At 39.0% G+C, this 7,866-nt stretch overlaps 1 pseudogene; it reads right to left on the bottom strand.

Moving 5' to 3' along the window:
* Positions 1-1,956: 1,956 nt before the first annotated feature.
* LOC102866903 lies at positions 1,957-2,217 on the bottom strand (annotated as a pseudogene).
* Between the last annotated feature and the right edge of the window lie 5,649 nt (positions 2,218-7,866).

The following is a 7,866-nucleotide window of genomic DNA, read 5'->3' on the forward strand; positions in this document are numbered from 1 at the left end:
GGTCATATTGTAAGGAGAGACCAGTCCTTGGAGAGGGACACCATGCTTGGGAGGGTGGAGGGCAGGCGCAGGAGGGGAAAGAACCTCTGGGATGTGGATTGACTCAGTGACTGGGGCAATCAGAATGCGTGTGTATGAGACAATGAGATTGGAACAGGACAGAGCAGAGTTTAGAGCTGTTGTACATAGGGTTGCTATGAGTCGCAAGCAACTCGATGGCACACAACAACAACAACAACTGTCAAGTCAGAACTAACACATAGTTGACACCCCAGTGGGTTTCCAGAGGCAGTAAATAACCTAGGAGGAGGTTGCCCATCCTTCTCCCTTGAAGCAGATAGTGGAATCAAACCGTGTGCCTTTGGAATTGCAGTTTCTTACTACTAGGCCACAAGAATTATTTCATTCATCTAAAGTGCAGGTGAGTCAGACTATATCTTAATATTTGTCATCTCAGTAAAGTATAACAACATGGCTAATGAATAAAATCAACATTTTTCCTTGTAGAAATAAAGGTCATCTTAGTCACTGAACCTAGGTTGAATGACAATTATAAGTTTTCCACAAATGGGAAAATTTGCCAGTGTCACTAAACAATTTCTTCATTGTGAATTTCTTGACTTTTAATAATAATACAGCATGCAGACTAACAATGAAAGGAAGTTTCAAGAAAATTCTAAGAGCTCCTTGTAGAAATTGTTTTATAATCTAACAGTAAATTGTTCAACTAGTTTTTTTAAAGTATCTGATCAATACCTTTATGAAGTTAAGCCTTTAATAGAAATTCTTAGTGACGTTTTTGGAATGAACTAAAATATATATAGACTTAAGTAACTTAAAGTCACTAGGTGACTGTTAATTTAATTCTGTTGTATAAATAATTTCATGAAATCTTCTTAAAAATCAGCAAATAATAAATAAGTACCTGTACCTATCCAGAGAAACAATGTTAGTCCGGAGAATAGGGTGCACCAGAACCAGGCCATGGTCTTCGCAATTGCTTACTATCATCAGAGAGTTTGACAGTGACTAGGGAGGATAGAAGGAGCATTCGTGCCTTTGAATTGTGGTGCTGGAGAAGAGTGTTGAGTATACCATAGACTGATAAGAGAACAAACAAACAAAAAAGGTTCATCCTGGAGAAGGTGAAGCCAGGCTGCTCCTTGGAGGCAAGGATTCTGAGGCTTTATCTGGCATGCTTTGGACATGTTGCAAGGTGGGACCAAGTCATTGGAGGGGATGAAGTCTCTTTGTCTACACCGACGAGAAGTCTTTAGGTTAGTAACACAACTTGCTATAGAATATGCCATCAGAACTTAAAAAACTGAAAAGCAAATTCAAGCCTAGAGTGGCAATACTTAAGGATGCTATGGATGAATATTGAAAGATTCCGTAAGCATCAAAAGAAGACAAAAGGAATATGCAGTCACTGTACCAAAAAGAACTGGATGGCGAAGAATAATTTCAATAAACAATATGTGTGTGATCAGGAGGCAATGGTGATGAAAGAGGAAGTTCAAGTCACTTTGAGTACGTCAGGGATGCCTCATGTCCCCATACCTTTTCAATCTATATGCAAAATAAAAAATAGATCATTAAGGAAGCTGGGCTTTGTAAAGAGGAATGTGGCATCAAAATTGGAGGAAGACTCATCAATCACTTGCATAAAACAGATGACACTGCCTTGCTCACCAAAAATGAGGAGGGCCTGAAACATTTGTTGAGAAGTGTTAAGGACTGCAGTCTTCAATATGTCTTGAAAATCAACATCAGTAAGACAAAGATTCTCACCACTGGGCCAATTGGCAGCATCATTATAGATGAAGAGGAGATTGAGATTGGTTTTTTTTGTTTGTTTTTTTGTTTTTTGTTTTTTTTTTTACATTTTTCCAGTAAGTCTTTATTATTAGTTAAGTCACAATTTAAGATTCCGGCAGAGAGGTAAGGTGGGCCAGTTCAGATCTTCCCAGGGAATGTGCCTTCTGCCCTGCGGTCATCCCAGGCTGACACCCAGGACAGGGGGCAGAGGGACTTGTATGCGCGCCGATACCATTCACACAAGGAGACATCACCACCTTTGGCAGTCATTGCCTTCTCGCAGCGGTGGAAATCCAGGTAGTTTTGCCAGCAATTCTTGGTTTGGTTCTGGTTGGGAAAGCGGCTATCAAAAGGGGCAGTTCGGTAGTTCTTGATTTTGGTCTTAATGTCTTCCGCCATGGTGGTGATTTCTAAAGACTTCCCTCAAAGCAGCAGCAGCTCAATGTGACCCTCAGAAGAGTGAGATTGTTAACAAGTTCAGCTGGTTTGGTTCTACAATTAACACTCTTGGCACCAACACTCAGGAAATCAAAAGTTGATTGCATTAGATAAATTTGCTGTCAGGGACATCTCCAGAGTACTGAAGAGCAATGATGTCAGTCTGGAGACTAAGATGTACCTGATCCACGCCATGATCTTTGTAATTACTTGCTTGACAATGACAAAGGATGACAGAAGAAGGATCGATGCCTTTGAATTGTGGTTGAAAGAGGGTTGAATATTGCATGGACTGCCAAGAGCATCAACAAGTCTGTCCTAGAGAAGGTAAAACCAAGTTGCTCCTTAGAGATAAGGATTTTTGAAGCTCCATCTGACATAATTTGAGTGTGTAGCCAGGACAGACTTCATGCCTGAAAGGATAGAGGGTCAGTGCAAGAGGGGGAACCCCAAATAAGATGAATTGACACAGTAACTGGGATAATGGGGTTAGATGTGTTGGAGACCGTGAGACTGGCTCAGGATAGGACAAGATCCAGAGCTATTTGTGCATAGGGTCATTATGAGTCTCAGGTGACTCAACGACATATAACAACAACAATAGCATGTCATCAGAATGCCTTAAAACAGGAGAACAGTTAAATAAATTATAGTACTTCACAAGAGAAGATTGTTGTTGTTGTGTACCACTGAGTCAGAACAGAGTCATAGCTGACCCTCTGGTAGGTTTTCATAGACAGTTAATAGTGTGGGAGAAAATTGCCCATCCTTCTCCCACAGAGCAGCTAGTGGATTTGAACCATATATGCCTTCAGGATTGCAGTGCAGCTTCTTGCCAGTAAGCCACCAGTTCTATCTTCCAGAGAACAGTAAGTGAGGAAATGTGAAGATATAGTGCTATATTTAAAAAGCAGAAAACAAACAAAAAAATTTTTAAAAAGCAGAAAACAAAGCTTAATAAGTATTCCAAGAATGGGTACATGTGTTTACACTATGAAAATAATATTGTGTAACTGGAAGGCAGTAAACCAAAATTTTAGCAGTGATTTATGTTATAATGCTAGTCTACAGATGTATCTCCTTTCAATTTTATAAGCTCTGCTTTTAATTTTCCAAAGTAATCATATATTATTTTTATAATCATTACAAATAACTTAAAATGCTTGTGTTCTTTGATGGAAATCAAAGACATTATGAAGTATGTTCACACACACACACAAAAGGCCAAAAGTGTCTACCAGTTATATTCTAAATGAAACCCAAATATATAATCATATAAAAATGGCTAAGTAAATAATGTTATTCAGTAGTATGTTATCCTTAAAAAGAATAGCTTTAAGAAAGCTGACAGAAGGAAATTCTTATAGCCATACTTTCAATTTAAGTGGGAAATTATCATGATACCAAATATACACACAACAGATATGGTAAATATATTAAAAGTATAAAAACATGGGCAGAAAGATATGTAACAAATTCAAGACAGTTATTTTACTATCTTGAGGTGGGGGGAAACAACTAAAGAGAATGGGGTAGGAAAAGTGCAAAAGAAAAGTCATCTGTACCCCTAATACGTTATTTCTAAAAAGGAAGAAAAAAAAATATCTGAGGTGGTGGTTGTTCTTGATTTCCTTTAAGTCAAGCATGATGCATAGTGACCCTATGAATAAAAGGCCTGAAGCCCCTCTACAACTATTGATATTTATGAAAGTTTATCAAGTTTCCGGAGGCATGTTATTTAGGAAGTAGATGCCACTCTTGCTGCCAAACCTGTCATAGAATGTTATTGTTGTTATGAGCCATTGAGTTCCCTGCGATATAACAAAATATGATGGTTAAGGACACCCACACACACACACACACACACTTAATTTGTTTTGAGTATCGAGTGGCAACTACTATAAAGTGGTGGTGGTTATTATCACATGCCTTCAAGTTGGCTACAATTCACAGCAACCATATATAAGACAGAATTCAATCCTGTTTCAATACTGACACTAAAAATTAAAAAAAAAAACCCAAAGAAAAAAACAAACACCAAACCCACAAAAAACAAAACAAAAACAAAAACGCCGATAACTGCTGCTGTAGAGTCTGACCAGTTTTTATCAAGATGATTTTGGTGGATTCAAAAGTCCAAAGAATCAACCTTTAAGCTAGTAGTGTCCGTTATAGACCATGAAGACTCCCTAGGTAACACTTGTTACTTGTTACTGTCTTCAGGGGGTTTTCAGAGGCTGTAAATCATCCAGGAAGAGACTGCCCATTTCTACCTCTCTAAAGTACTCAGGAGCAACAGTGTCTCTCTGGAGACTAAGGTGCGCCTGATACAGGCCATGGTATTTGCAATCGCTTGTTATGCATCAGAGAGTTGGACAATGACTAGGGAGGACAGGAGAGTGGATGCTTTTGAGCTGTGGTGCTGGAGAAGGGTACTGAATGTACCCTGGACTGCCAGGAAAACAAACAGATTCATCTTGGAGAGGATTAAACCAAGCTACTCCTTGGAGGCAAGGATTCTGGGGCTTCGTCTGACATACTTTGGACATGTTGCCAGGAGGGACGGGTCCTTGGAGAGGGACATCATGCTTGGGAGAGTTGAGGGACAACGCAGGAGGGGAAGATCCTCTATGAGATGGATTGATTTGGTGCCTGGGGTAATAGGGATGGGTGTGTCAGAGGCGGTGCGGTTGGCCCAGGATGGAGCAGGGTTTAGGGCTATTGTGCATAGGGTCGCTATGAGTCGGAAACGACTCGACGGCACATAACAACAACAACAACAGAGTATCTAGTAGATTCCAATCACATGTCTTTGGGTTGACAGCTCAACTCCTTGCCACTAAGCCATTAGAGCTCTCTAGACAGCACTTGTTCTTGTTAGATGCCATAAAAGTTCACAATGACCCCATGAACAAGGATCAGAATCTTGCCTTACCTGTGCTATCCCTACCACCTCTGATCTACTGGAGTCAATTATTGCAGTCACTGTGCCAACCACTCTTGTAGAAGGTCTTTCTCTCTTTCTCTGACCCTCTACCTTTCCAAATACGATGCCCTTATCCAAGGACCAGCTCCTCTTAAAAGTATCCTCAAAATGAGACAAAGCTTCACCATCCTTGACTCCAAGGTGCACCCTGGCTTCACTTTCTCCATAACATATTTTGTTTGTTCTTTTGGCAGTCTCAAAATCATCATTTTGAGTCTTCTGTGACTTCTAGTAATTGTCTAACTTTCAGATACATAACAAGTGATTGAAAAGACAATGTCTTGAATAAGCTTCATCTTTCACCTTAGAGAAGCCCTTCACAGCAGATTTACCCAATGTAAATAATTTTTTTTACTTCTTGACTGCTGATGCCAAGGATGTTAATTGTGGATCCAAGCAGGATGAATGAAGTAGTTGACAACTTCAATGTTCTCTCCATCTATCATGATGTTGCCCGTTGGGCCACCAGTGAGGACTTTTTCTTCTTAATGTTGAGATGTAACCCATATTGGATCTTGAATAGTGCCTATGAGTTCTCAATGGCTGTTCATCAGTGGCCTCGGTGGCAGAGTAGTAAGATACCTAGGAGAGAAGATGGGTATTAGAAGTGATAAAGGAAGATGCATGTTCATTGGGACACATGTCTAACCGCAAAGGAATCATATGGCTCAGCACATGGCCATACTAATGTTCTTCAGGAACTTTCACCAAACGTTCAATAATCAGGTGAACCAGATGTCTCCCTCTGAGAATGTCACTGTAGTTCTTAGTCTAAGGACTCCACTGTGTCAATGGCTACATCACAGTAGGAATTAATATTGTGTATGGATCAATAAGAAAGTCCCACTGAAGAATTTCCTTTCCTCATTGTCTTTCAAGGCCACTAATATTTTATTTGTTAATCTATAGAAAAGACTGAGTATTCAACACCTAATAGTAAGGCCTGGTAGATTTTAAACACATAATTCTAAGGCCTAATAGTATGAAGTAAAAAGCAAGAAAAAGATTAAACCATTTGATAGCAGAATGTTATACTGAATGAATTAGTAAATGCCAATAAAATCCTTTCCTGTGAGACATATTGTCTAAAGAATTTGCTTGTGAACTGCATGTCTGTCATTTGTCTATCTATTAGTTAATATGGCATTGCTTGGGACAGGAACATCGCAAGCTGTTAAGGCTGAGCCTGTGACTGTACAGTTCTTCACCCATTTTATCACCGTCCCTTCTTTAAAAGAAACACAAATACAATTGGCATGTACCATTTCTACCAACTCACTTGCCCTGATATTTAATATAAGAGCAGTGAAGGAAGTAACTTTTCATTCTTAAAGGTCAAGGATATGTAATTCCAATTTAGAGTGAGATTTTTTAGTCAAATAACCTAAAAGATCAGATGATTGGATAAAGATTCTTTTTAAAGGTTTTCAATTTTAACACAAGAAAGGCAACAGCTGCAGAACCACAACACCTCAGAAAAGAATTGGCCTTTACAGGTCACTGAGCTAACATCTATCTTAAATCCTTGAATCCTTTCTATAACTCTCCCTAAAACGATTGTTAAATCTTTTTTTAAAAAAATCCAACAACAGAATTCACTATCTCCCTGAGTAACTACCTTTGGACAGCTTTTATAGTAATGATTCTTTTCTTTAGAAGAGAAAAAAACTTGCCTGCCTGTTATGATAGCTCTAGCTGTGAGGTCCATAAGGAGTTCTGGTGGCCTAGTAGCAAGAAGCTACACTGCAATCTTGAAGGCATATGGTTCAAATCCATCAGCTACTCTGCTGTAGAAGGATAGGTAATCTCCTCCCCATGCGATTAACTGCCTCTGAAAACCCACTGGAGGGTCAGCAATGGGTCGGTTCCAACTCAACAGAACACAACAACAATTTTGAGGTCCACTCAAGGAATGGCCTCATCCTTCTTTCAGCGACAACCTTTCAAATGTTTCCTCCCCGTAATTTTGTCTTCTCCAGGATGAACCCCTTCAGTTCCTTTCACTGGTTTTTCATATTATTTGGTTTTAAGTATACTTTGTTTTTAATATTCTTCCTGAAAGCACACTTTTTAAAAAATTTTATTTCACATTGGTTTGCATACAAAGTTCATATACATTGTGTTTCATACTATCTTTCTCACACATGGTATTTCATACAATCATTCTCATTCATTGTGTTTTATGAAAGCAATCACCATTGACCTACACCCACCATTACCCCATCTTTCCAAATCCCCGCCAGATCTTTCCCATTTCCTTTACCTGCTCCCTCCACCCGCCAAATTGTGCTACCCTATGATTCCCTCCCCCCCCAAACTCATCCCTCTGCTCCCATCCCTTTCTCCTTTAGATCCCCTTACATGTTTTACTAGTTATCTTTCTATTTTCAAAATAATGGTCTTATATAGTATTTGTCTTTATGAGGCTGTGTTAGTTTACTCAGCACAAGGCTATCCTCATCCAGTCTCATAGATGTGGTCCCATATTCAATAGCATAGAGTAAAAGTATCATTTCCTTTATTTTATCTTTTTTTTTTAGGAAAGAGGTTATTTTTTTATTAAAGTGTGCTTTAATTTTAAATACGAGTGTCCTTGTAAGAAACAAATAAACAAACAAAAAAAA

The sequence above is a fragment of the Elephantulus edwardii genome, unplaced genomic scaffold, assembly GCF_000299155.1.
Source record: "Elephantulus edwardii isolate Elephantulus edwardi_28Jun2011 unplaced genomic scaffold, EleEdw1.0 scaffold00098, whole genome shotgun sequence".
Classification (NCBI taxonomy): Eukaryota; Metazoa; Chordata; class Mammalia; order Macroscelidea; family Macroscelididae; genus Elephantulus; species Elephantulus edwardii.